The 27,042-nt window shown below is 40.7% G+C and overlaps 2 long non-coding RNA genes across 3 annotated transcripts in view; one reads left to right on the top strand and one right to left on the bottom strand.

Annotated features, from left to right (window-relative positions):
* Window positions 1-17,972, bottom strand: part of LOC138749216 (uncharacterized) — a 64,345-nt gene extending 46,373 nt beyond the window's left edge. Inside the window, exons 1-3 of one of the 2 annotated variants that reach the window (XR_011348483.1) lie at window positions 17,660-17,972; window positions 13,089-13,221; window positions 3,816-3,958 (exon numbers count right to left, since the gene is read on the bottom strand). This is a non-coding gene — a long non-coding RNA (uncharacterized lncRNA). Of the gene's footprint in view, window positions 1-3,811; window positions 3,959-13,088; window positions 13,222-17,659 lie in introns of those variants that run through there. The other variant, XR_011348482.1, reaches the window with a different exon arrangement.
* LOC138749217 (uncharacterized) overlaps window positions 1-27,042 on the top strand; it is a 79,057-nt gene that overhangs the window by 34,691 nt on the left and 17,324 nt on the right. The window lies entirely within an intron of this gene.

Here is a 27,042-nt window from a genome sequence, read left to right as displayed (position 1 = left end):
AGGACCTCATCACCCTTCCTACCCATATCATTGTTCCCTGCATGGACCACAACATTCCCTCTTGAAAGTGCCGTGAAATCAATTTGATATATTCTAGTCCTTGGCATCTGGGAGGCAATACACCATTCAGGATGCCTGATCTCTTTTGCAGAATCTCTTCTCTGTTACCCTAACTATGGAATCCCCTATCACTACAGCTTGCCTCTTCTCCTCCCTTCCCTTCTTAGCCACAAGTCAGACTCCGTGCCAGAGATGTGACCCCTGTGGCTTGTCCCTGGTAGGTCAACCCTCAACAGTATCAAAAATGGTAAATATGGTGCTGAGGAGAATGGCCTGCTGCCTTTCCCTCTCCTGGCTGTCACCAAGCTATCTTCCTCCAAGGTGTGATTGTGTCCCTATAACTCATATCTATCACCCCTTCAACCTACTGAATGATCCAGAATTATCCAACTCCAGCTCCAATTCCCTAACAAGATTTGCTTGGTAAGGAGCTGCAGTTAGGATGCACATAGGAAGTCATCAGGGATTGTTGTGTGTGGAGGAAACATGGCCTCTCTGCCCATCTGGAATGTGTGTATGACCTTCCCGCCTGGAACTCATTCATCACCTGTCAGTCAAGGTTGGACTCCTACCACCCATTAGTACACACCTTGCCATTGGCTACTTTAAATCACCTAGGGTCATTATTGGCTAGAAGCACAGATTAGCACTGTATATAGTACCAGTACACAGCAGTGTCTCATGGTCCAAGCTTCGGACACTGCTCTATGCCAGGTCACTACTGTGGTCGCGGGTAAGGTGCACATTACACTGAAGCTGAGGTATAGTATTACAATAGATCAATACTTGCAGTAGAGCCACACTCCCAGTAATCAGCGAACCAGGAGCATGTGTTTATAATCCTTGTTTATAGTGTGAGTGGGGTTGAATATAGCTTTACCATTGTTGGAGTCTAACAGATATCTGAGATGACTGTATTGTCGCTTATATAAATTGGTAAATGTGTACTATTTAACGTTTTCCCCTGTTTATTTCCCTTGGGTTAATAAAATTTACTTGTGTCCAGACTAATCTCTCTGTGAAATCACTGAACCTGATTACTCTTCTCAACGTGACAGGGATACTGTTCGCTTCCCTGAGTATTCACATTCTGCAAGAGGATCATGTCATAACCGTGGCCACCATTCCCACTGTTTGAAAGAGAGAGAAATAGGAACAAACCCCTTACATGCATCTTCTTGCTGAACTCTTTTTGTTCCTCAAAGGGTTGTCTTTACCTCAGCTTCTCCACCACCTCCTCAGCCTCTACTCACCTCTTAAGCCAAAGCCTCAATTCTGCCCATTCCCATGATAGCTGCTCTGCTTATACTTTTCACCAATTTAAACAAGCCTGTTCTCATATTCTCTTGCATCAACTCCCAATCGCTGGAAAAGAACATCAGCATTTTACTTGCCTATTTAAACAAAGAAACAGAGGCTCTTTCCTGGACCCAACACACCAATGGCATCGCGAAGAAAGAATGTCAGCGCCTCTACTACTTCAGGTTTGGCATGACATCGGAAACCCTGGAAAATTTCTGCAGATGTGCGGTGGAAAGTGTGCTGACCAACTGCATCACGGTCAATGCTACCAAGCCCTGCAAACATCACTGTCAAAACCCTCCCCACCACTGAGAACAGCTACAAGGAATGCTGTCGTCAGAGAGCAGCAGCGATCATCAAGGATCCACAGCAAACAACACACACTCTGTTCTTGCTGCTACCATCAGGAAAGAAGTGTAGGTGTTACAAGACTTTCACCACCAGGTTAAGAAATAGCTGCAACCCCATCAGACTCCTCAATGACCAACTTAATTAGGGACTTAATTAAGGACTCGTACTTTTGCAATTTATTGATTTTTTTTTTCTCTCTCCGTATTGCACAGTTTGTTTACAGTTCTTTATTTGTTTACATGTGTTTGTGGAGTCGGTTTTTTTTCCACTGCCAATAAGTGGTAATTCTGCCTCGCCCACAGGATAAAGAACATCAGGGTTGTATGCGGTGTCCAGTATGTACACTGACAATAAGTCTGAAACCTGTTCTCATTCCTCTCGCTCCAACTCTTGCTTGCTGGAAAACCCAACCATTCCATTCCTGATCTGGTCACAACCTAAATCCAAATATGGACCAAATAGATGGATTCCAGAGATGAGGTGAGAGTGATTGCCCTTCATGTTTGGTCTAATTGGTCCAGTCTTGCGTTTTTCTCTTGCCCCCCCCCCACCCCCACCCCTTGAATCCCATTGGCTTCAATTGACTGAGTGAAAGATTATGGAGCACTGGTAGAACAGAAGCTAATGGGAATCGAGGGGGGGGGGGTGGGGGGAAACACACGAATAGTTGGTGCCATATCTTTCTCAAAGGAAGATGGGTTGTAATTGATGGAGGTCAATTTTTGGAGAGCTTTGGTCGTGCACTGAAAATAATAGAGAACCAGGAATGATTCTCTGACAATGATCTAAAGTTGCAAAATAAAGGGTTATAAAATAAAGTATTTATATATAAAAAAAAAGGCTTAGGTTGACCTCTAATAACCTTCCCTTATGTGGAAGTGCTTGGCATCTTCCCTTATGTGGAAGTGCTTGGCATCTTCCCTTATGTGGAAGTGCTTGGCATCTTCCCTTATGTGGAAGTGCTTGGCATCTTCCCTTAAGTGGAAGTGCTTGGCATCTTCCCTTATGTGGAAGTGCTTGGCATCTTCCCTTAAGTGGAAGTGCTTGGCATCTTCCCTTATGTGGAAGTGCTTGGCATCTTCCCTTATGTGGAAGTGCTTGGCATCTTCCCTTATGTGGAAGTGCTTGGCATCTTCCCTTATGTGGAAGTGCTTGGCATCTTCCCTTATGTGGAAGTGCCTGGCATCTTCCCTTATGTGGATGTGCCTGGCATCTTCCCTTATGTGGATGTGCCTGGCATCTTCCCTTATGTGGAAGTGCCTGGCATCTTCCCTTATGTGGAAGTGCCTGGCATCTTCCCTTATGTGGAAGTGCCTGGCATCTTCCCTTATGTGGAAGTGCCTGGCATCTTCCCTTATGTGGAAGTGCCTGGCATCTTCCCTTATGTGGAAGTGCCTGGCATCTTCCCTTATGTGGAAGTGCCTGGCATCTTCCCTTATGTGGAAGTGCCTGGCATCTTCCCTTATGTGGAAGTGCCTGGCATCTTCCCTTATGTGGAAGTGCCTGGCATCTTCCCTTATGTGGAAGTGCCTGGCATCTTCCCTTATGTGGAAGTGCCTGGCATCTTCCCTTATGTGGAAGTGCCTGGCATCTTCCCTTATGTGGAAGTGCCTGGCATCTTCCCTTATGTGGAAGTGCCTGGCATCTTCCCTTATGTGGAAGTGCCTGGCATCTTCCCTTATGTGGAAGTGCTTGGCATTTATCTGCACACATCCTATGTTTTTTAATATTTCTCTTATATACCAAGAATTTTAGATAGATCCAGATATTTGTTTCATCATTGTGAGGCCTTATGCGGATGTCAGCTGAAGACCTTCATTGTGAGGCCTTATGCAGATGTCAGCTGGAGACCTTCATTACATCCAGAATGATAACCTTTTTACCGAAGCAATATTAATAACAATGTTATAATTGAATCAGGTACTGATAATGCATTAATGGTACCCATGACAACAAAATATCTCAAAGAATATTCAGTCATCAATTCAAATAAGAGAACATGATACATTATAAAGCAAGACATGTATTATGAAAATTATTTTGGAGATGAAAACTGATATGTTAATGGTACTGAGTTGATAAAAAATGACAAAGTCTCTTACATTATTTTTTTATATTGTGGTTCAGGGATACTTGGTTTGTTTTGATCTGGATTTGAGTAATTGTTCTGCCTAATGGGCTTTTCATGGCCTGGGTGTCAGAGTACAATTTAATGGCAAAAATTGTAGCTCGCTCACACTGGGTCCTGGAAGTCAAAATTGAAAAGAAATTATAAATAATGCGCGCCAAAGAATATATGACTAATGATTATCGCGTCAGAATGCACAAGTTACTTCATTGGAATGGCTGGAGGGAATTAGGGATTGCAGAAGGGGGGGGGGGGGGTGGGGGGAGGTGGAATGTTATTGCTCTGGTTTTCAGCTCTTCTTTTGTTCTCTCTGCCTGCAAAGACAAACCACACCTCCAGTTCGTCACCAACAAAACGTTCCAATCTTGGTCAGAATTGGAGAAAACATGTTTCTGTGGATCATGCAGTGTTTAAACCTCTCTTCCAGGAAGCACTTGTGAAGAATGGCATAATTAAAGAAGTGGTTTTGAACAGCCCACTACAGAACAATGACACTGAAAAGCAACTGTTTCTGTAAAATCAATAAGGTTCTTATCTAAGCTCCCATACTTCATTGTGTTTTAATCATTTTTACTTGGGTCCCAGGGAGCAATCTGATACGTATCCGTGTTCTTTATTTCATGGCATCCTTCCAACTGTTAGATTAAACTCTGTTACATTTCAATTTACAGCCCAACTGGGGTTCTCAAAAACACACACATGAGCACTCAATATTTATTTTGGTCACTGAATATTTCATTGGTAAACTTTGACAGTATGAGATTCTCTTTTACTAATACTCTTTCAGGATATTAGAAGTCTGAGCTATAGGACAGCCATTTTTGCATGTTTGTAATCACCACAACATTGGTAAAGTGCAGCACAGTACGTGCACTTTTGTGTCCTGAACGTGCGTACTGGCAGCCATAAAGTTGGTATTTGTTGTCAGTTTTACTTTCTGAAAAATGCATTAATTGTTAGCTCCAACATTGGAACATTATAAACAAAATAGCTATGCTTGTACAAGGGATTGTGTTTTTGCATTTTTCTGCCACTGCTTTGCAATGATTATCAAGATTTTTTTAAATCTAGGGATACAGTACAGGAACAGGCCCTTCTGGACCATGAACCCGTGCCACTCCAAATACCCAAATTAACCTCCAAACCCCATATGTTTTTTGAAACCCAATCAGACACGGGGAGCCCAAAGGACCCCAAAACCCAGCAGCAATAGACATTCACCAAGACAAGTGGTTTTTAAAATGAAAGTTATTTTTAATCAATTTCAAACATGAAAATAGAATCAAACTTTAACTTAACTCTACATACTTAACTATACTCTATACTAACCCAAATGACCCCCCCCCCTTCTAATTCTAAGCGCACGTGTATATAAATTTAAGAAAAGTTCTTTGGTTCACAGTTCAATCTCGCTTCTCCTTTTTCCAAGTTCTCTGGTTGCAGGCAATTCTTAAACTGTGGAAAGAATTTAACATGTATAAAGTTCACCAGGCTTTGGTGCTTGAAAGGTCAATGGTTACCACTTAGGAAGGTTCTTGTAGGGTTTGCAGAGAGAGAGATATTTGTTCCAGGATTTCCACAAATGAGGTACCACCATTAGTCACCTCAATGTCTCGCTGATGAAACTTGCCCCATCAGGGTTTTCCAGATAGTAACGTCTTCCTCTAGGCCACCATTGAGCTCCACTCTGTCCCTCTTATTCCAGGAGAAACATCAGTCAGATAGCACTTCCAGCCATCCACTGCTTTGGAACTTTTCATCAGTTCTTCCTGGATTGCTGTTCAGATGCTATTCAGTGTCCCACACACACATTGACTGAGAGAGCTTGTCCTTTCTCTCTCTCCAACTGAGACTCCAGTAAAAACCATGCGACTCATGTGAAGTGTAAAACCCCCACCTTCTTCAGCAAACAGGAGTTCTTCCTTCTGCTCAAGTTTTTGTTAGATAAACAAAACCCGGGAGTGACCTTCCTGCGAGCACTATGCAGAAAGGATACTTGTAGTCAGCCTGAGTCCAGCAAGACAATGGACAAGCATTTTATGAGCCATTTCTATTAGCATTGTAGAGCTCGTCGAAAGAACCAAAGACTTGTTGATCCAAACCAAGGCTTTTATTAGCAAAAGACCGGAGCTCTTCACAGGTGGCCGACCAGTCCGGAATGATCCGACCTGGCTAGGGACACAACCCTTTAAGGCCCAAACAATAGGTGTGGCTTAGCTCTCAGCCAATCGCTGTAAGCACAGTCTAGATACAGTAACTATATACACTATGTACATTGGTGATAGATCTGTACTATCACAAGCACCTACTTGTGAAATGTGCATAAAAGTCTCCATAGATCCTGCAATGTGAATTATTCAGTCTTTCAAATAAGATCCGTTTTAAAATGTGTATGTATGTTACCAAATTCTCCCCATATATTTATATTATTACAGTATGAAGTCCTTAGACAGTGCTGGATTCAAACCCAGGTCATAGGGCACTTTAATAGTGGGGCACCAACCGATCTGTATTAGAAAAATCTGATTTGCTTTAAACTGGAGGAGCTCAGTGGGACAGACGAAGGGCCCCAACTTAAAGCGCGGACCATTTCTAGACATGGACGCTGCTTTGCCTGTTGACTCTCTCCCACTTCTTGCTTGCTCAGAATTTGTATTTTTGTATTTTTCTGTATGATTACCGTGCATACCTGTGTAATAGTCGATCCCGTGTAAATGTTGACCTGTTATTGGGCCAAAAATCTAGAATATTCCATTTGTTGCGTGTTAAAGTCAAACCCCATCCCACCCCCACTACTTTTGGCCCCATCGACCCTTCAATTCGAGTTCCAACTGCCATCTCTCGCCTAGGTCCCAGCCTGACCTCCAGAGCTTTGGCCCTGGGCTGCCCACCCATCCGAGCACCCCACACCCCAGCCGCCCACCCATCTGAGCTCCAGTCTCCCGGACCGCAGACTTACCACCCGGATTCCGGCCTGCCACCCTGTCATCCAAGCTTTTTTTTTTTTTAAATTTTTTATTTTTCACACCATAAATCACAATAGCCATGATATACACTTTTTCTTTTCCACACATTTACAGTGACTTTTTTCTCCCTCCCCCCTCCCTCCTCCCAAGCCACCCCCCCACCCCCCCCCCTCTCATCCATTTTAGGTATACAATCTAGGTTGCATTAATTCAGTTAGACAATGTTGTCATTCAACAAAAATACACCAGAAATTCTACTGAGTCCATTCTTTTCTTTTCTTCTCCTTCCATCAACTTAGGTAATGTTTGTTCCCGGTAGGTTTTCGCTATTGTATTTAATGTAAGGCTCCCATACTTGTTCGAATATTTCAATATTATTTCTTAAACTATATGTTATTTTTTCTAATGGAATACATTTATTCATTTCTATATACCATTGTTGTATTTTCAAATTATCTTCCAATTTCCAGGTTGACATAATACATTTTTTTGCTACGGCTAGGGCTATCTTGACAAATCTTTTTTGTGCATCTTCCAAGTCAATTCCAAATTCTTTATTTTTTATGTTACTTAGGAGAAAGATCTCTGGATTCTTTGGTATATTGTTTTCTGTTATTTTATTTAATATCTGATTGAGATCATCCCAAAATTTTTCTACTCTCTCACATGTCCAGATTGCATGAATTGTTGTTCCCCTTTCTTTTTTACATCGAAAACATCTATCAGATACTGTTGGGTCCCATTTATTTAACTTTTGCGGTGTAATGTATAGTCTGTGTAACCAATTATATTGTATCATACGCAGCCTCGTATTTATTGTATTTCTCATCGTTCCAGAGCATAACTTCTCCCATGTTTCATTTTTTATCTTTATATTTAAATCTTGTTCCCATTTTTGTTTAGTTTTACCATTTGTTTCCTCATTCTCCTTTTCTTGCAGTTTAATATACATATTTTTTATAAATCTTTTGATTAACATTGTATCTGTAATCACATATTCAAGGTTACTTCCCTCTGGTAAACTCAAGTTGCTTCCTAATTTATCTTTCAAGTAGGATCTCAGTTGGTAATATGCCAGCGCTGTATCTCCAGTTATATTGTACTTATCTCTCATTTGTTCAAAGGATAAGAATCTACTTCCTGAAAAACAATTTTCTATTCTTTTAATCCCTTTTTTTCCCATTTTCTAAAGGCAAGGTTGTCTATTGTAAAAGGGAGTAGCTTATTTTGCGTCAATATTAGTTTTGGTATTTGGTAATTTATTTTATTTCTTTCTACATGAATCTTCTTCCATATATTGAGGAGATGGTGTAATACTGGAGAAGTTCTATGTTGTACCAATTTTTCGTCCCATTTATATAATATGTGTTCAGGTATCTTTTCCCCTATTTTATCTAATTCTAGTCTCGTCCAGTCTGGTTTTTCCCTTGTTTGATAAAAATCTGATAGGTACCTTAATTGTGCGGCTCTATAATAATTTTTGAAGTTTGGCAATTGTAAGCCTCCTTGTTTATACCATTCTGTTAATTTATCTAGTGCTATCCTCGGTTTCCCCCCTCTCCATAAAAATCTCCTTATTATTTTCTTTAACTCTTTGAAGAATTTTTCTGTCAGTTGTATTGGCAATGCCTGAAATAAGTATAGTATCCTTGGAAAAATGTTCATTTTAATACAGTTTATCCTTCCTATCAGTGTTAGTGGTAGCTCTTTCCAATGCTCTAAATCGTCCTGTAATTTTTTCATTAGTGGATTGTAATTGAGTTTATATAATTGGCCTAGATTTTTGTTTATTTGCACACCTAGGTATCTTATTGCCTGCGTTTGCCATCTGAATGGGGATTCCTCCTTAAATTTTGAGAAATCCGCGTTATTCATAGGCTTTTATTTACGTTTATCTTGTATCCCGACACTTCTCCATATTCCTTCAATTTCTTATATAGTTCTTTTATTGATAGTTCTGGTTCTGTTAAGTACACTATCACATCATCCGCAAACAGACTGATTTTATATTCCCTGTCTTTTATTTTTATTCCTTTTATATTATTATCTCTTCTTATCGATTCTGCTAGTGGTTCTATAGCTAGTGCAAACAATAATGGTGATAGTGGGCATCCCTGCCGCGTTGACCTGCTTAAGTTAAATTGCTTTGATACATGTCCATTTACTGTCACTTTCGCTAACGGTCCCTTATATAATGCTTTAATCCAATTAATATACTTCTCCGGTAAACTGAATTTTTGCAATACTTTGAACAAGTAATTCCATTCTACTCTGTCGAAGGCCTTCTCTGCGTCTAAAGCAACTGCTACTGCCGGTGCTTTATTTCCTTCTACTGCATGAATTAAGTTAATAAATTTACAAATATTGTCTGTTGTGCGTCTTTTTTTGATAAATCCAGTTTGGTCTAAATTTACCATTTTCGGTACCTGTTCTGCTAATCTGTTCGCTAATAGTTTAGCTATTATCTTATAATCTGTGTTTAGCAGAGATATTGGTCTATATGACGCTGGTGAGAGTGGATCTTTCCCTTGTTTTAGTATCACTGTAATTACTGCTGTTTTACATGAATCTGGTAAGTTTTGTGTCTCATCAATCTGGTTGATTACATCCAGGAGGGGCGGTATTATTAGGTCTTTAAATGTTTTGTAGAATTCTATTGGGAGTCCATCCTCTCCTGGTGTCTTATTATTTGGTAAATTTTTTATTATCTCTTGTATTTCTACTGTTCCAAATGGTTCTGTTAATTTATTTTGTTCCTCTATTTGTAGTTTTGGTAGTTCAATTTTAGTCAAAAATTCATCTATTTTCCCTTCTTTCCCTTCGTTTTCGGTTCGGTATAATTGTTCATAGAATTCTCTGAAGTTTTCCTTAATTTCTTTTGGATTATATGTAATTTGTTTGTCTTTTTTCCTTGTTGCCAATACCATTTTCTTAGTTTGCTCTGTCTTAAGCTGCCATGCTAAGATTTTGTGTGTTTTTTCACCTAGTTCATAATATTTCTGTTTTGTCTTCATTATATTCTTCTCCACCTTATATGTTTGTAATGTTTCATATTTTATTTTTTTATCCGCCAATTCTCTTCTTTTGGTTGTATCTTCCTTTATTGCTAATTTTTTTTCTATGTTTATTATTTCCCTTTCCAACTGCTCTGTTTCCTGGTTATAGTCCTTCTTCATCTTGGTTGCATAACTTATTATTTGCCCTCTAATGAATGCTTTCATTGCGTCCCATAGTATAAACTTATCTTCCACTGCTTCCGTATTTACTTCAAAGTACATTTTTAATTGTTTTTCAATAAATTCTCTAAAATCCTGTCTTTTAAGTAGCATGGGGTTTAATCTCCATCTATACATTCTTGGAGGGATGTCCTCTAGCTCTATTGCCAATAACAGGGGTGAGTGGTCCGATAATAGTCTAGCTTTATATTCCGTTTTCCTAACTCTCCCTTGAATGTGGGCTGATAACAGGAATAGGTCTATCCTTGAGTATGTTTTATGTCTAGTCGAGTAGTATGAGTATTCCTTTTCTTTTGGGTTTTGTTTCCTCCATATGTCCACAAGTTTCATTTCTTGCATTGATTTAATTATAAATTTGGTTACTTTGTTCTTCCTGTTAATTTTTTTCCCCGTTTTATCCATATTTGGATCCAAATTCAGATTGAAATCCCCTCCTATTAGTATGTTCCCTTGCGTATTAGCTACCTTCAAAAAGATATCTTGCATAAACTTTTGATCTTCTTCGTTAGGTGAATATATATTAAGTAGATTCCAAAGCTCTGAATATATCTGACATTTTATCATAACATATCTCCCTGCTGGATCTATTATTTCCTCTTCTATTTTAAATGGCACATTTTTGCTAATTAATATAGCCACTCCTCTTGCTTTTGAATTATACGATGCTGCTGTTACATGTCCTACCCAATCTCTCTTTAATTTCTTGTGCTCCAATTCAGTTAAGTGTGTTTCTTGGACAAATGCTATATCTATTTTTTCCTTTTTCAGTAAATTTAGTAGTTTCTTCCTTTTAATTTGGTTATGTATTCCATTAATATTTAGAGTCATATAGTTCAGCGTAGCCATTTTATATTTTGTTTATCTTCTCTTTCCATTTTTCCATCATTACCTTTCCTCCTTTTCCATTTCTGTTTTCTTATTTTCAACTCTTTACCAGACAACATTCCTACAACATCCAACATTTTCCTTATTCTCCTATTTCTATCTTCTTTATCCCCAATCTCCCCTTCCCCTCCTGAGTTGCCCTTTATCCCTTGTCGGACAACCACATCTCCCCTCTCCATTTGGATTTGCGAATCCACTCGCAAGCGTCAACTGATTTTGCAGTGACCGCTCTTTTCCCCCACCCAGCCCCCCCCAGAAAAGATTTCGCTTTTTATATGTCACAAAGGTCACTCTTTTAATTCCCTCCTTATTCTCTCTATTCCATTACCTTCTCTTATTAATTCTTGTCTATACTCTCTGTTTTCCTCTAATTACAGATACTTTCACATATGCCCATTGTCTCTATTCACTCTTATACCTCTTTACCCGCATACATATCAATCGTGGTCATTTTTACCCTCCTTACCCTTCTTCATCCCTCAGTCTATTTTTGTCTTTACCCACATACATATCAATCGTGATAATTTTTGCTCTCATTACCCGTCTTCATCCCTCAGTCTATTTTTGTAATTGTTCTGCAAATTTTCGTGCTTCTTCTGGATCCGAGAATAGTCTGTTTTGTTGTCCTGGAATAAATATTTTCAATACCGCAGGATGCTTCAGTGTAAATTTATATCCTTTCTTCCATAAAATCGCTTTTGCTGTATTGAACTCTTTTCTCTTCTTTAGGAGTTCAAAGCTTATATCTGGATAAATGAAGATTTTTTGCCCTTTATACTCCAGTGGTTTGTTGCCCTCTCTTACTTTTTCCATTGTCTTCTCCAGTACCTTTTCTCTTGTAGTATATCTTAGGAATTTTACTACAATAGATCTTGGTTTTTGTTGTGGTTGTGGTTTAGGGGCCAATGCTCTATGTGCCCTTTCTATTTCCATTTCTTGCTGTAGTTCTGGACATCCTAGGGCCTTAGGGATCCACTCTTTTATAAATTCCCTCATATTCTTGCCTTCTTCATCTTCCTTAAGGCCCACTATCTTTATGTTATTTCTTCTGTTATAATTTTCCATTATATCTATTTTTTGGGCTAGTAATTCTTGTGTCTCTTTAGTTTTTTTATTAGATTCCTCCAATTTCTTTTTTAAGTCTTCTACCTCCATTTCTGCTGCTATTGCCCGTTCTTCCATCTTGTCCATTTTTTTCCCCATTTCTGTTAAGGTCATATCCATTTTATTTATTTTCTCTTCTGTGTTGTTTATTCTTCTTCTTAAATCATTGAATTCCTGTGTTTGCCATTCTTTAAATGACTCCATGTATCCTCTAACAAGAGCAAGTATATCCTTTACCTTGCCTTTCCCTTTATCTATTTCACTGTACTCTTCCTCTTCTTCTTCCTCTGGGTTGACCATCTGTTGTTTCTTTGCTGCCCTTTCCTCCTCTTCTTTCTTGTTTCCATTGTCTTCTGTGGTCTCTTCTTGCTGCAGGTGTTCTGCAGCTGTCGTTGCCGGCTGTGGAGATCGACTCCCCAGCTGGACCCCCCTCCCGTCGGTGTGTTTTTTTGCATGCGCATCGCGCATGCGCGACTCCTCGCGCATGCGCGGTTGCGCACTTTTACTCGGCTCTGTGAGCCATTGTTGTAGTTCTTTTTCTACCGACCTGAGGTAGTGGGGCCCTCTCTCCACAGCGGGCCTCTTCGGACAGGTAAGGCCTTCACCTTTTTCCTCCGTTGTCTTCTCTTCCTCTCTTCTTTCCGTTGATTTTGATTTTTCTCCTTTTGTCTCCATCTTCTTTCCACCTTTATACTCACTTTTCTTTAACTTGTATTTCTGTGCCTTTGTATTTTCTCTTGTTTTTCCCGACTTTTCTGGAGAGGGCTGGAGTTCACCGTCCGGCCACTACTCCATCACGTGACTCCTTCATCCAAGCTTTTGATGCATCAAATGACACAGGTACTTACCACGGTCAAAAATAGAATGCATTAATAGTTGACCCCTAAATTTTGCCCTAAAAGTTGATCCATAAAATTTGATTATTCCACATGTACATTCAGCATGCCTTCCATTATTATTGCCTGAGTTGGCTGCTTTAATGCCTCTGAAGGCCTTTTTATGGTGAAACACTGCATTATAGCTGGCTCAAGTTTTTAAAAACAAAACGATTTTTACCTTTTATGGTGACGACTGATAAGGCAGATCCCGCAGTCCCTTTATGCACAGCTGAGTCAGGGGCCGACTTCCAGAGCTGAAGGAGACGGGAGTGACTGGTGCAGTAGCACTGCCCACCACCATGTCGTCAAACCTGTGCGCCGAGAAGGGAAAGCAGCCTATGCTTGACAATGGCGACCAAAGAGCAGGTAAGCAAGATAGTGGAGATCTGTGCAAGCAGTCTTGGGACTTGGGCAGATCTCCTACACATTGTAATAGCCTCTATTAACCATATGAATTTTTTAAAATTCGTGCCGGCATCATTGCGACAACATCAGCCCTTCCCTTTGCAGCCGCTTTCAGTGGTGATCCTTTTATGGAAGAGGTGGAGCAACTTCACTCCACTTCTAAGTGTACCCTCCAATGATGGTAATCATGGTTGCAAGCAACTAGCAATGCCTTACTGTTTGATTATACTTGGCTGCCACCAGGGCCTGACACAGACCAGGAGTCACACAGTATGGTAGATTTGTAATGGAGACTTGCAGCCTCATGAAGCTGTTCATATCAATTTTCCTTCATCCATGTGCTGTCTTAAGAACTCACACATATGAATACAGCCTCTAGGCCAGTGATGGCATAGGGATTACTTAAAGTGGTGTAAGAGATTAGTAAAACTAATATGAAAATATGAGAGATGAAGAAAGCTAGTATGGATATATGTGTAATGAATAAAGCCAGTATGAATAGGATAAGGATAGATAACAAAATGTAGGAAGTAAAATTAGTCTGAATAAGATAAGGGTCTTCTAGCCTTTTAGACTAGAATCAAGGACTGCCTAAAGAAATCTCTTGGTGCCTGCCACATTGACCACTGCCAGAGGGCTGATATCGCCTCCAACCGTGCATCTTGGCGCCTCACAGTTCGGCGGGCAGCAACCTCCTTTGAAGAAGACCGCAGAGCCCACCTCACTGACAAAAGACAAAGGAGGAAAAACCCAACCCCAACCAACCAATTTTCCCCTGCAACCGCTGCAACCGTGTCTGCCTGTCCCGCATCGGACTTGTCAGCCACAAACAAGCCTGCAGCTGACGTGGACATTTACCCCCTCCATAAATCTTCGTCCGCGAAGCCAAGCCAAAGAAAAGAAGACAGAATTAGCAAGTTCTGCATATGTAATGGAGGATTAAAACCATGTACCCAGATGCTTTTTGCTTATGTGGAACTGACGACACTGGGTCCACACGCAGGTCACCTTACTTTCAGAACTAGCAGATGTAATTAAACTCAGCCATGGGGACTTATCTGAAGATACACTTTGAAATGGAATTCCACTGTGAGGCCCAGGGAAAGCAGTTGTCAAATGCAACACTCTGAAATTGACGAATTGGTCACAACCTGTCTTGCTCGAGAAGTTTTAATAAGTCTTTGTATCTACGAGATAAACCAGGAAGTTATAACATCCTGGTTCCATAATAATTAATCTTCTAAATTGTAGAATGTAATGTTCAGTTTTGATTTTGACTGACAAATATTAGAAGGAGTAGGCACATGATTAATTGTTTTTGGGGTATATAAGCCTGTGGTCCTGCTGCTGAAGTTTAGACTCTCCGAGGGGTGGGAACACCCCTTGTCAAGAAGGAAGAACTGCCAGAGTCCGAGCAACGTCCCGGTCGGGGGAGGTGGAGAAACTTTGCATTGTTGTATAATGTTCTTTGTTCTCAATTTTTGTCTCGAGCAAATTCTGTGAAGGTACATCTGTTTCTCACAGTGGGATGTGAGTGGAAAGAATAAGTTTGAGAACCACAGGTGGAAGTTTGAGCAGATAATCCACCTCCGGGCCTTTTATGGAGGTAAGTGCAGCGATGTAAAGACGGAGAATCTGTCTTTACACTCGCTTTTTTCCCCCCTTTTTGAGTTGGATAGTAGGAAATGCTCGGAAAACTAAGGGGTGTTAATGGGAAGACAAGTGAGATTGAGTTGCAGGAAAATAAATTAATAGGAAATATTTGGAGAAGTTGTATTGGGTTTAATGTGTTGAATGTTCTCTATCACACAAAAATAGTTCTGGTTTAAAGTCTCACTCCAGAGATTTGATTTAGCCTGGCATGCCAAATGCATTACGAACAAATATTGCACTGTCTTTTGGGTGGTACTTGAAATTAACCTGCACTCTTCTTTGCAGAGAAATGTAAAATTATCCATGGCGTTTTTTGAAAAGAGCAGAGGAATTGACTATTGCTGTTGAGACCAATATTATGTCACTCACCCGATGGTGCAATAATAGATTTCTAGTAATTTTCAATGAATTATCTGTTAAAGTGTGTGTTGGAGGATTTAAACCATCCTTTTTGCTTCAGATTTAAACCATGTTATTTTACTTTTGCACCCTTTGCTTCTACAAGGCTGAGAACCTGCTTGTTTTTTAGAATCAGCAGACATAAGCTAAATTCCACCGAGGGGCCAGAGATGCAGTTATCTGACAAAAGGACATCTGTGTACCAAGAACATTTAATCTTCCTGCCTGTTTTGGTCACAGACTGTCAGAGGGCTAGCCTTGACGTAATGTTTTGGTCACAGACTGTCAGAGGCCTAGCCTTGACGCAAAATAAACCATTGAATTCAAAGTGATGAGCTGAAAGTTGTGTTATTCGATAGAAGCCTAGGCATGCTAGCTTGCTCGCTTATCTTTCTTTCTGTGCTGGGAATAGGTGCTTGGGTAAGCAGTTTTTGAGTAATATAAGCCATGGTCCCGCTGCTGAAGTTTGAGACTCTCCGTGAGGTGGCAACATCTCTCAGCAAGAAGAACAATTTCTAGAGTCCAGCCAACGTCCCGGTCGAGGGAGGTGGAGAAGCTGCTACCGGCGCCCTGAAAACCTACTGCAAGTGTGCAGTCGTTGCCTCGCTTCGGCAGTTGGGACCAGTCCAGGCGTTGATAAGTATAATAAATTGGGAAGGGCTTGCATATTGTAGTTTGATATCAGCTTTAGAATTTGTAATAAAGATCTGCATAAATTGAAGCGCTCTCGGCGTATGTGTCTATTTTCTTTCGGTAGCTCAAACACTGTGACCAATCTAAAACTAACAAATGAGAGGTACAAGTTTACCCAGGACAAAGTGGAAGTCCATAAATCCAGACTGCTCAGCGATTGGGTTGGAATAGAATTTTGGATTTCCCAGATTCTCGGGGGTTCTTTTACACTTCAAGCCTCAGGAGGAATAAAGAAGGGATGAACAGGTACAATTTGATTGGTTATTCATTAGCAAATAGAGCAGTTTTAAAGAAAAGTTAGCTAGTTGCCGCTGTGCATCTGTAGTGCTTAAATGTGCACGCAATTTAAAAAGTTTGAGAGCTTTTGAAAAGGTCTGGATTTCTGGCATCTGGATTGTTGTATTTCTACTGTAATATATATTCTTCAATATGGCAGATTTTGAGATGTGAGATATTAATGAATGGTTAAAGGTAATTGGGAATATGGAAATAATTGATATTACTTAAAACTTTTGAACACAACAACCTGAAAACAGTCTCACCACAGTTTCATTACCAGAGGAGAGAACACTCTGGATCGGGTGTACACTAATGTCCCTGTTGCGGACAATGCTGCATCTCACCGCCCCCCCCCCCCCACCACCTTGGTTATCCAACATGCAGACCACTGGGAGAGCAAAGTAGGTCAGTTGGCAGGGAGATCAGGATGTGGCTGGGGGTGGCCACTGCAGTGCTACAAGACTGCTTTGAGACCATGGTCTGGAGCTACAACAGTCATTTAATCATGGAAGAGTACATGAGCTCAATGACTGGCTACATCAGCAAGTGCATTGAGGATGTCATCGAGATCAAATGCTTCACAACCAAGGCTAACCAGAAACCATGGTTGGATGCAGAGGTCCAGGCCTTTTTTAGAGCTTGTGACGCTGACTTCGGGTCAGGGTGTTGATGGCACTAAGATCAACCAGGGCAGGAAGGCAAAGCATGAGTACATACAGAAGATCCACAGACAGCTGTGTCACACATGTAACGCGAGGTGCATGTGGCAAGGGATCAGGACTACAACAGATCACAAGTCAACCTTGCGAAGTAAGGATAATGGCACCTCCCTTCTGGACAGACTGAACATCTTCTATGCACCGTTTGATGAGGAAAAACAGGATGACGCTAAAGAAAGCTCCATGACCCCCTGATGAATGGGCCCCCTTCAGAGCCGCAACTAAAGTGAGGAGAACCTGATCCAAGTTGAACCCACACAAGGTGGCAAGACCAGACAACTTACCTGGTCAAATATTGAAGGACTAGACAGACCAATTGATTGAGGTCTTCACCAACATCTACAACACCTTGCTCCAGCAGTCCATGTTCCAGCAGGGTTCAAGTCGGCCACCATTATCCTGCTACCCGAGAGGGCAACAATAACAGGCTTCAATCACTACCACCCTGGGGCACTGACCTCCACCATTATGAAATGCTTTGAGCATCTGGTGATGGAACACATCAAAGCACACCTCCCCAAAATGCTGGACCCATTTCACTTCACCTATAGAAGAAATGATGATGCTGCTTGCCTTGTCTCTTCCCTCCATCATAACCTACCTGAAGGATGACTCCTCATGTACCAGGCTGCTGTTCATTGACTTCAGCTCGGCATTTAAAACGATAATTCCCCAGAGGCTAGTGGGGAAGTTGTCCTTGTTGGGACTCAAATGTTCCTCTCTGTAACTGGATCTTGGACTTCCTAACGGAAAGACCACAGTTTGTCTGGGTCAGTAGCAGAACGTTGACCACTGTCACACTGAATACTGGCACACCTCAGGGCTGTGTGCTCAGCCCTCTTCTCTTCATGCTACTGACCCAAGACGCCATTGCCAGATCCTGCTCCAACAGTGACATCAAGTTTGCAGATGACACAACAGTAGCTGACCTAATCAACAACAATGAGTCACACCACTGAGAGGAGGTGGAAAATCTCGTGAAATATAACACCCTGAGTCTCAACGTGGACAAGATGAGGGAGATGATCAGTGACTTCAGGAGGACCGGGAATGACCACCCTCCACTACACATCACCAACTCTGCAGTGGAGAGCACCAAGTTCCTTCCAGTTCACTTAACTAGCGACCGATCATGGACATTCAACATCTCCTCACTTGTCAGGAAGGTGTAACAGCGACTGCACCTCCTGAGGAGACTGAAGCAGGCAAGTCTACCATCCACCATCATGTCAACCTTCTATTAGGAGCTCTATTGAGAGCATTCTGGCCAGCTGCATTGCAGTGTGGTACGGTTGCTGCAGAGAAATAGAGCGGAGGTCAATCCATATAAGAGCGGCAAAGAGGATCACTAGAGTCTCCCTCCCCCACCCATCGACATAATCTTTGTCGAGATGGCATGGAAAATCATTGAGGACCTATTCCACCTTGCACACAGCATCTTTCAGCTGGTCCAGTTGGGGAAGAGGTACAGAAATATCAGTCAGACCCACCATATTGAGGAACAGCTTCTTCCCACGGGCAGTGAGGATGCTGAACTGCTCACACTAACCATCCGAGACTCCCATATATACAAAACAATATTTTTATTTATATGGATAAAATAATTGTCCTGTGTATGTATTGTTTGTCTGTATGGGTGTTATGTCTGGTTGTATGCCTGCATGCTTTGTACTGAGGACGAGAGCGCTGTTTCGTCGGGTGGTACTTGTACAATCAGATGATAATAAACTTGACTTGCAACAAATCAACTTTTGACTTTTTCTTAAGATGATCAGGTCTCTCTTTAATTAGAAGAGCATGCTGTGACTGGACAAGAAGGAGGAGAAGTTGGGTAAGGTCTTAGTACAAAACAATGTATTGATTTCTGACTATAGTGGATTAATGAGAACTGCTGCACTACAAAATGAATTACAGAATTTCTGATGGTCAAACTGTACCTTGACTGCTCTTAAGGGCATAATTTTTAGCTTGTATTTTGTTGGAGAGGATACATTTTCCCGGAATGCCTTATCAAATTACCTTGTTGTTTAATTTGGATTCAAATTGCTTGTATAACATAAGGAGCAGATTTGAAATCCTACAATTTCATGGCATGAATGACAAATTCCAACTTAAGAAACCCATGATCACTTATAGTTTGATATTAAGCCATTAAATTAAAATTAATAATTATGTATTCCAGTATGAGTGACCGCGGTTCAGAATTTCAACAAGATTTATGGTGGATGTTTTATATTTTTTAAGGACCCTAACATAGTAACATTTGTGAAGAATCTTACTGAGGCCGTAGGGAGTACATGTGATTGAAAAAGCAATGTTTTTCAATCATCATTTGTCACAGTGGGATTCAAGGGTTCACATACTCAGATTTCTCAAGGTTGAAAAGATAATGAAGAAAGCAAATAAATTATTTGAAAGGACTATTGAAGTTTATCATTGCAAGGTATTGTAGTGAATGTTTACAAAAAGATAACACAATCGGTTCTGTCTCAATTACACTCTGTACAGACTCTATGCACCAGTAATTTCTATGTAAAGAAATCTTCTATAACCTCGCTTCTTCATGCCAATATAAAATCTATGTTGTCTCGACACTTATGGTTTTTACACAGCCACTGCGTTCCAGGAAATTATCGCCATTTTCCCCCTGAATGCTTGCTGTGTAAAAAGGTCAGAACAGGAATGAGGGTGTCATTCCCGTTCTGATATTTTACTTCTTAGACCCCTAACAAATTTCCCAGGACTCCTGCAGTCTAAAATTAAGTGCAGACATTCTGTGAACAACAGGCTAATGAATAGCACATTGCAAGTCCCACCTCCTCAGTCACCGCACTTCTGGAATGCTGTCTAAACTTGCATAAGGAAACAGAGACTTCAGATTTTGGTTGATCGTGTGCGAACGACCAATGCCGAGACCTCCGACATTCTTCAGACCGGTAAAATCCAAAAAACACAGTAGCTTCCCAAACCTGATTCTACATTGACCATAAATTTCATTTCATGACATCATATAGATTAATGTATGCTGTATTTACTCCAGCTTTAATAACTTGCTATAAAGGGACAATCTGAAATGAACATTGTATGTTTTTAGAGCCAAAATAATACTTTCAAATTTATCACCCCATCTCTACCCATGATATTGATATTTATGCCATTATCTAGCAATCCTCACAGATTTAAGATTATGCATTTGAGTCTCCAAATAAATCCTATCATTTATTATTTTTCCCACAGCGGGTATAATAGTATCATTATTTGATGCTCTACCTAAACTACATTTTCTAATATTAAAATACATAAAGGTTCCAATTTCTGAATCATTAACCCCTCCATGTTTTTCTGAACAATTTTATACCTTCTCTTGCTCTTTGATAAATTCCTATCTTTACATTGCTGGCAGATTTCCAGATTATAATTCCGAATGGGGCAAAAAGGATTGATCAGCTGAATGGTTGACTGGGCGTTCCAACTTCTTGTAGACTGACTGGTTTACCTTTGCACAGTGGTCAAGGACAAGAGTCTAACTGGAGAGTAGACTTGTGGTAGAGGCTAACATTTACATCAATGAAATTTCAAATCATCCATTATTTGTACGGCACGTTGGGCGTAGCGGTTAGCGCAATGCCTTTACAGCGCCAGCGATTGGGAGCAGGGTTTGAATCCCGTACTGTCTGTAATGAGTTTGTATGCTTCCCCCCCCCCCCCCCCCCACTTGTCTGCGTGGGTTTTCCCGGAAGTTTCACCTCCATTTTGCCTTTCATACAAACCGCTTCCCAGTGAAACTTTCTGTCCATCAATTAATTTTCCATTGATGCTCCCATCCACAAGCTTTTAATTGCTGATCCAAAAATATGTCAGATAGCATGTAGATAGAGATGATGTTCAACTCCAACTCACTACACCTCAATGACAGTTCTCTTTAATCTCAGCTCTGAAGTCATTAACGCTGTTACTTTATTCACTGACGCTGCCTGATTTCCCAAACATTCTTTGGCATTTCTTTGATCACATGACTTATCAAGATGTCTAATTTTTAATTTAATTTAGAAATACAACATGGTAACAGGCTATTTCGGCTCACGAGTCTGTGCCACCCAATTTGTATCCAATAAACCTACACGCCTAGTACGTTTTGAACGGTGGGAAGAAACTGAAACTCCCGGGAAAACCCATGCAGACAAAGGTGGGGGGGGGGGGGGGAGTGGAGCGTACAAACTCATTACAGACAGTGCAGGATTCAAACCCTGCTCCCAATCGCTGGCAAACGCCAAACGTGCCGTCCAAATAATGGATGATTGGAAATTTCCTTGATGTTAATGTTAGCCTCTGCCACAAGTCTACTGTCCAGTTAGACTCTTGTCCTTGACCACTGTGCAAAGGTAAACCAGTCAGTCTACAAGAAGTTGGAATGCCCAGTCAACCATTCAGCTGATCAATCCTTTTTTCCCCCCATTCAGTAAGATCATGGCAAATCCAACATTCCTCAAATCTGCTCTCCAGCCTTTTCCCCATAATGCTCAATCTCTGTAAATATATTCAAGGAATCAGCCTCCACAGCTGTGAATGAGACGAGGAATTCCATAAACTTGAGGTAAGGAAATATTCATCATCCTACCCTTATTTAAGCACTTTTATTCTGAGACTATGACCTTCCCCTCCCACAGGGCAAGAAAAAACCATCAAGATCCCTCAGAATTTTAAGGCTGCCTCTCATTATCTAAACTCCAGTGAGTATGTTTCCACTTGCCTTGTAAAACGCTTTGTCCTTTCTGGGATCATCCTTGTGAACCTTGTCTGAACTGCTTCCAATGGTAACGTGCCTTTCTTGAATTAAGAGGGCCAAAAACTGCACACAATACTCGCTGGTGCTTTCTTTCCTTGCTGTACAAAGTCGTTCCTGCTTTTGTGCTCTCAACTCCTCCCCCCTCATACCCAGGCTATAAAACCACCATTCCTTTTGCTCTCCCAATTCACTGACTGTACCTATTTGCTGCCCTGCGCTTCATGTCCGAGACCCCCACCAATCCCGTTGCACTGTAGCTTTCTTAAGATTTACTCCAGTGACGTAATTAGCTGTTTTATTATCTTTTCTTTCAAAAGGAACAACTTCATATTTGATCTCACTGTACTCCACCTGCCAGAGTTTTGTTCCTTCACATATTAACGTTTCTCTGTAAATTGTTCCTCATTTCTCGTCTTTTTCCCCTGTTTCAAGGCCACAGGACCTTAGCTTCTGTCCTCTAAATCATTAATAGTCATTGTATGCAGTTGATGTCCCACCCCAGATCCAGTGGCACCTCCCCCTCCCCCAAAATAACCCTTTTACCCTATTTACTGCTGACTGCTGGTTAGCTCACCATTCTAATGTATCATAAATGCTAACCTTGCAAAGTAGCTTTTTGCATGGCATTTTGTTGAATAGATTTTCCTGCATGGATCTATAGTATCAGGAAGACCAATCCATCTTCTGAAAGGCAGAAGTCTCAAGTTTCTTAACGCCTGTTGGTGGTTTTCTGATTTGGCTCCAAGAGCAAACGCCTCCTGGGATCCTGTGGTGAAAAGGAAATTTGCTGCAATTTCCCCAGCACTCGCACTTTGGAATCTGTTCCCTGAACTTGTGCCAGCTTGGTGCTAGTGTAGGAATAGCAACTTTATTTATTTCCAGTTGAGAGAAATGGTTTCGATGGTTCTGGTTAAGTATCAGGTCAATTCTGTGTTTTTAATTGCAAATTTTTAGGTTTAAGATTCCAAAACATTAAATATCTTTGACAGGCTAGGCTGTTGGCTAAGACAGTGACATGACTTCCTGCTGTTGAGGACGTTCTCAACACTTGTGAGAGCATTACAGTGGTTTGCAAAATTTCTGCAAGGAAGTTGGCCTCGGGGAAGGTGCTCAGCGTAGTAGATCAATTAACAGGCAAATGAGCAGTTAGTGCAATGTTTTTGGCTTTGCCAGAAAATTCTGGGCTAATGTAGCTATCATAAATAACATCATCTCCACTTTGGGCTTTCGTGCCCAAATGGTCTCTTTTAATTCTTGTGTTTAAAAAGTAAACATCATTTGCTTTTGAATGACTTGCTGATCTATTATATTCTCTTCTAAACACTTCATATTGCAATATGCCTTCACTCCATCCTGTGGTCAGATTTACACAAAGTCAATTGAAGCCTAAGAACAAATTCCAATCAAGAAGAACTACAATCTCATTTGCCTTTCCTCCTGAATTGATCTGCATTTTAAAAAAATCTCACTAGACTTTGCTACTTCCACTTCTGAGCTCTCTACTTCACTAAAATATTACCATTCTGTGCATTTTTTCCTTTCCCAAAATGGACTGATTTGAATTTTCCACAAACAATGTTGAATAGGTTTTTAAGGAAACTTGGTGGAAACTAAATGGACGTTGCCACTTTTCAATGCAAATACACATCTTAACCATGGGTTAACACCGAGTGTTAATGTTGATCTTTGCAATTTACACATGCTTGGTCTCCTGTTGCCAATTATCCAAAAATACAGCAGTTGAAACAGGAAAGCCAGGTAGGATATCATTAAGTGGATGGATTTTTAAAAAAACTGAGACAGAAAGATCTATCTGAGATCTTTCAGCTTGAATCTAGTTCCTAAGACCTTCACAGTGGACTTGAAGAAACCAGAACCGAAAATGACTGGGTCAAATTACAAATGGTTTAAATACAAGTTTATGGAGAGAATAGTTCCCAAAGCTTATCACATTTTCCTCATTGGGGTTACATGTTGCAGACTTTTATTACACCCCATATGTGATACTTTGATGATGGTGAGATGTTTGTAAAATGCTGTAATTTGCCTCTTGGCATTAAATAAAGCACTAACTGGGATGGTAGTTACTGCTGAAGACTGAGAGTTTGCACCCTTGAATTGTGCCCTTCCTTTCAGGGCTGTAACATTGCAGTTGAGGAAATTATCTTCTGCAAAAAATGCTGAAAAGTCAGGAAAGGTTTCTGTGGAGTTTCAATAATGCACTGAAATGCTGTTTGATGACTTGGTTTGCATATCACAGAATTGGCTGCAAACTCAGTCACAAATAAATCAGGACATGCCATGCTCTGAATTAAAACTGAATACCAGGCAATTTAACTGTCTAGCAATCACCAGATACATTGAATCAATAGCCTCCACAATTTAATGCAGAATAATGTTTTGCAATTTCATAGTGCAGGGTTCAATGTTATAAACCAGCAACAAGCGTCCACGTGGGGATATTTCTACTTAATTTAAGGGTGACATGGTTAGAGCAAACATGGGGTAGTTAGCGCTGCGGTTCGTGCCAATGACCGGGGTTCGAATTTCGTGCTCTCTGTTAGGAGTTCTCCCCATGTCCATTCTCCCCGTGCCTGTGTGGGCTTCCTCCGGGTGCTCTGGATTCCTCCCACCATTCAAAATGTAATGGGTGCACTTTACCACACGTCGTGTGCTTGACCATTCCATCTCGAGCGAAGCCAATTTATAGAGGGGCTTCAAGCTCTGAGAGAGTTTTCATTCCTCTTGTATCAGGTGTTCACCTTGGAGTTGCTCCAAGCAAAACCGACTCCTACATTTTAGAGATTCAGGAGCTGATTATCATCGCAGGTAAAGTATATTTATTTGTTTGTACACAGGCTGTGAGGAATGTGTATAAAGCCAACATTTAATGGCAATGTCTTGTTGGCCTTGAACTACTGCAAAGGAGCTTTTAGGATTCTAACTATTGAATGTCTGGAAACCTATTTTTAATTTTACTCAGTGAACCTTGCAGCTATATTTTGTAAAATACCATCCAGATGTCAGTGGGAATTACTTTCACGCTAACTATATAATGAGGTCTGAAGACAAACGGTCTTAGCAAAACCCAAACTGAGCTTCAGTGGGTGGGTTATTGGTGACTAAGTGTTGCTTGATATTCCGGTTTTGTTTTTTTTGACACTTTCCATCACTTTGCTAATAATTGAGAGTAAATAAACAAATGGATCTTGTCCTGGTCATTATGGGGGAATTTCGTGCAGAGATGTGCAGATGCCAGCATAGTGATTTTTATCGGAAAGGTTTTGGTGGGGAATGGGACATGATAACATGACTGCCAGCATGCTGTCCATTCCATTGCCCTGGCTTTACTCAGGGCTCTCAGCTGCTTTTTTTTTTATAACTATGAATTGAATTGGCTGAAGGCTAGCTTCTGCAATGATGGGCACTTTGGGGACATTCATGTGCTATAAATGCCTGAAAATGAATCAGACATGTCTTTTAAATGTATAAACTGGGCTCTCCATGACTAAAGATGGTTGTTTGCAGATTTTGCTCATCTTGTTAGCTGTGTAATTGTTTATAACCATTTGGAATTAGACATGGCAGGAGCACAATGTGCAACTTTGACCTGATCAGAAGATCGGCGACTACCTCATCTCTTTTACCCCAAGGTTAAATAGTCCCATTTCCAGCTTTGGCATAACAGCATCTCACTTTCAGATACTCTTGATGCTTTCCTGGCTTCCTTGGAAAGGGCTTGACATTTGATGGCAATTGTTAAAAATTTGCCAAGACATAAGGATACACATTGTGTACAATTCTGCAACTGTTGATTGCTATATTTCCAACACGGGCATTCAGTTTTGAATTGGTAGATCCATTCTGAAACTACCAATTGTCTACCAATCATCCAGCATCTACCAATCTTTTGAACACACAGGTATGCAAAAAAGTCAAAGATGTCCTGAGGATGAAGACCAGACCTTATCTTCACCATGGTTTTGGGAGATACCATTCAATGGTACAGTAAAGCCCCTAGTATCCGGCACCTACGGGGGAATTGGTAGATACCATATAAGTGAATTTTCCAGTTGTTTGAGTTTGCATGTTGTGTGATATTTATTTTCTGCGATTTTTTGCCAGTTGCTTGAGGCTGCCAATTACTTGAATTCTGGATAACAGGGGTTTTATTGCATCTCCTACCATTAGATGCATCGACAATATGAAGGGATGAACTGGGTTAGTAATTCATGGTGGTTCACTCACCACCTGTGGAAGATCCAGAGTAGAAGACGTGACCTCCAGGAATCACTCAGTAGTACTGACGTCAGACCACTCTTGGGAGTGGAGATTCAAGTCCGCAACTTGAAAATGTTTCGTATCCATGCAAGTCTCAGCTCTCCTTTCAAGTTGTGTTCAGCCTGGAAGAGAACGGATTCATCAACTAAGGGAAAACAGCAGATTGTAATTAGGAAGAAGTTTTCTTGTTCTTGTATGATCTGATGACGTGAGACTTTTGGGTCTGGTGTGAATCCTAACTATTTCAAGAGCCACTCCCATGAAAGGTGACCTGCTGTATCACAGCAGCTAATCTGTATCATTGATAGTTTGGAATGTATGGAGGGATTGGGATGTGGAGGAATTTGTGGCATTGGCTGTAAGGCGTGAATTTTTATTCCCCCCACTATGATTAGGCTATTTTTAGATCCGCACATATTTTATCAATGAGATTCCCCATCAGTCAAGTTGGCTTGAAGGGCAATGTCTTTGGAGAGGTTTTGCTCTTAATAGAAATCATAGTCTGTGTGACTAAACAGTCACTGTTTGAAGTGGGAATGATGTTGCCTGGAGCAAAAAAATCCAGGGGCAGCTGAGAAAGAGCTGTGGTAATCTTGATTAAGTTATCACGCAGCCAATCTTTGGTTGTCAGACTGGAAGAAGAAATTGAGACAATCTAATTCCCATGGGCGATAAATGCTGAAATACAAAACCACATGCTGCATTACATGTATTGCAATGCTCACATGCCCTTGAAATACATTGTAAATTTAACTACATTTTATTGATATGACTATTTCCCGTTATCGGCTCCATAACATTAGCAGGGTAGTTACTTACTTTTCCCATCTAAAAATAGACGCCAGATATTTAAATTTGCAATCGTGAAGAAACTCCATAAAATATAAATGCCTTTGCTTTCTCTTCACCGCCAGAAT

This window comes from Narcine bancroftii, chromosome 14 (genome assembly GCF_036971445.1).
Source record: "Narcine bancroftii isolate sNarBan1 chromosome 14, sNarBan1.hap1, whole genome shotgun sequence".
NCBI classification, from domain to species: domain Eukaryota; kingdom Metazoa; phylum Chordata; class Chondrichthyes; order Torpediniformes; family Narcinidae; genus Narcine; species Narcine bancroftii.
Note: the sequence above shows the minus strand (reverse complement) of the source record. Positions and strands in the feature narration are given on the sequence as shown.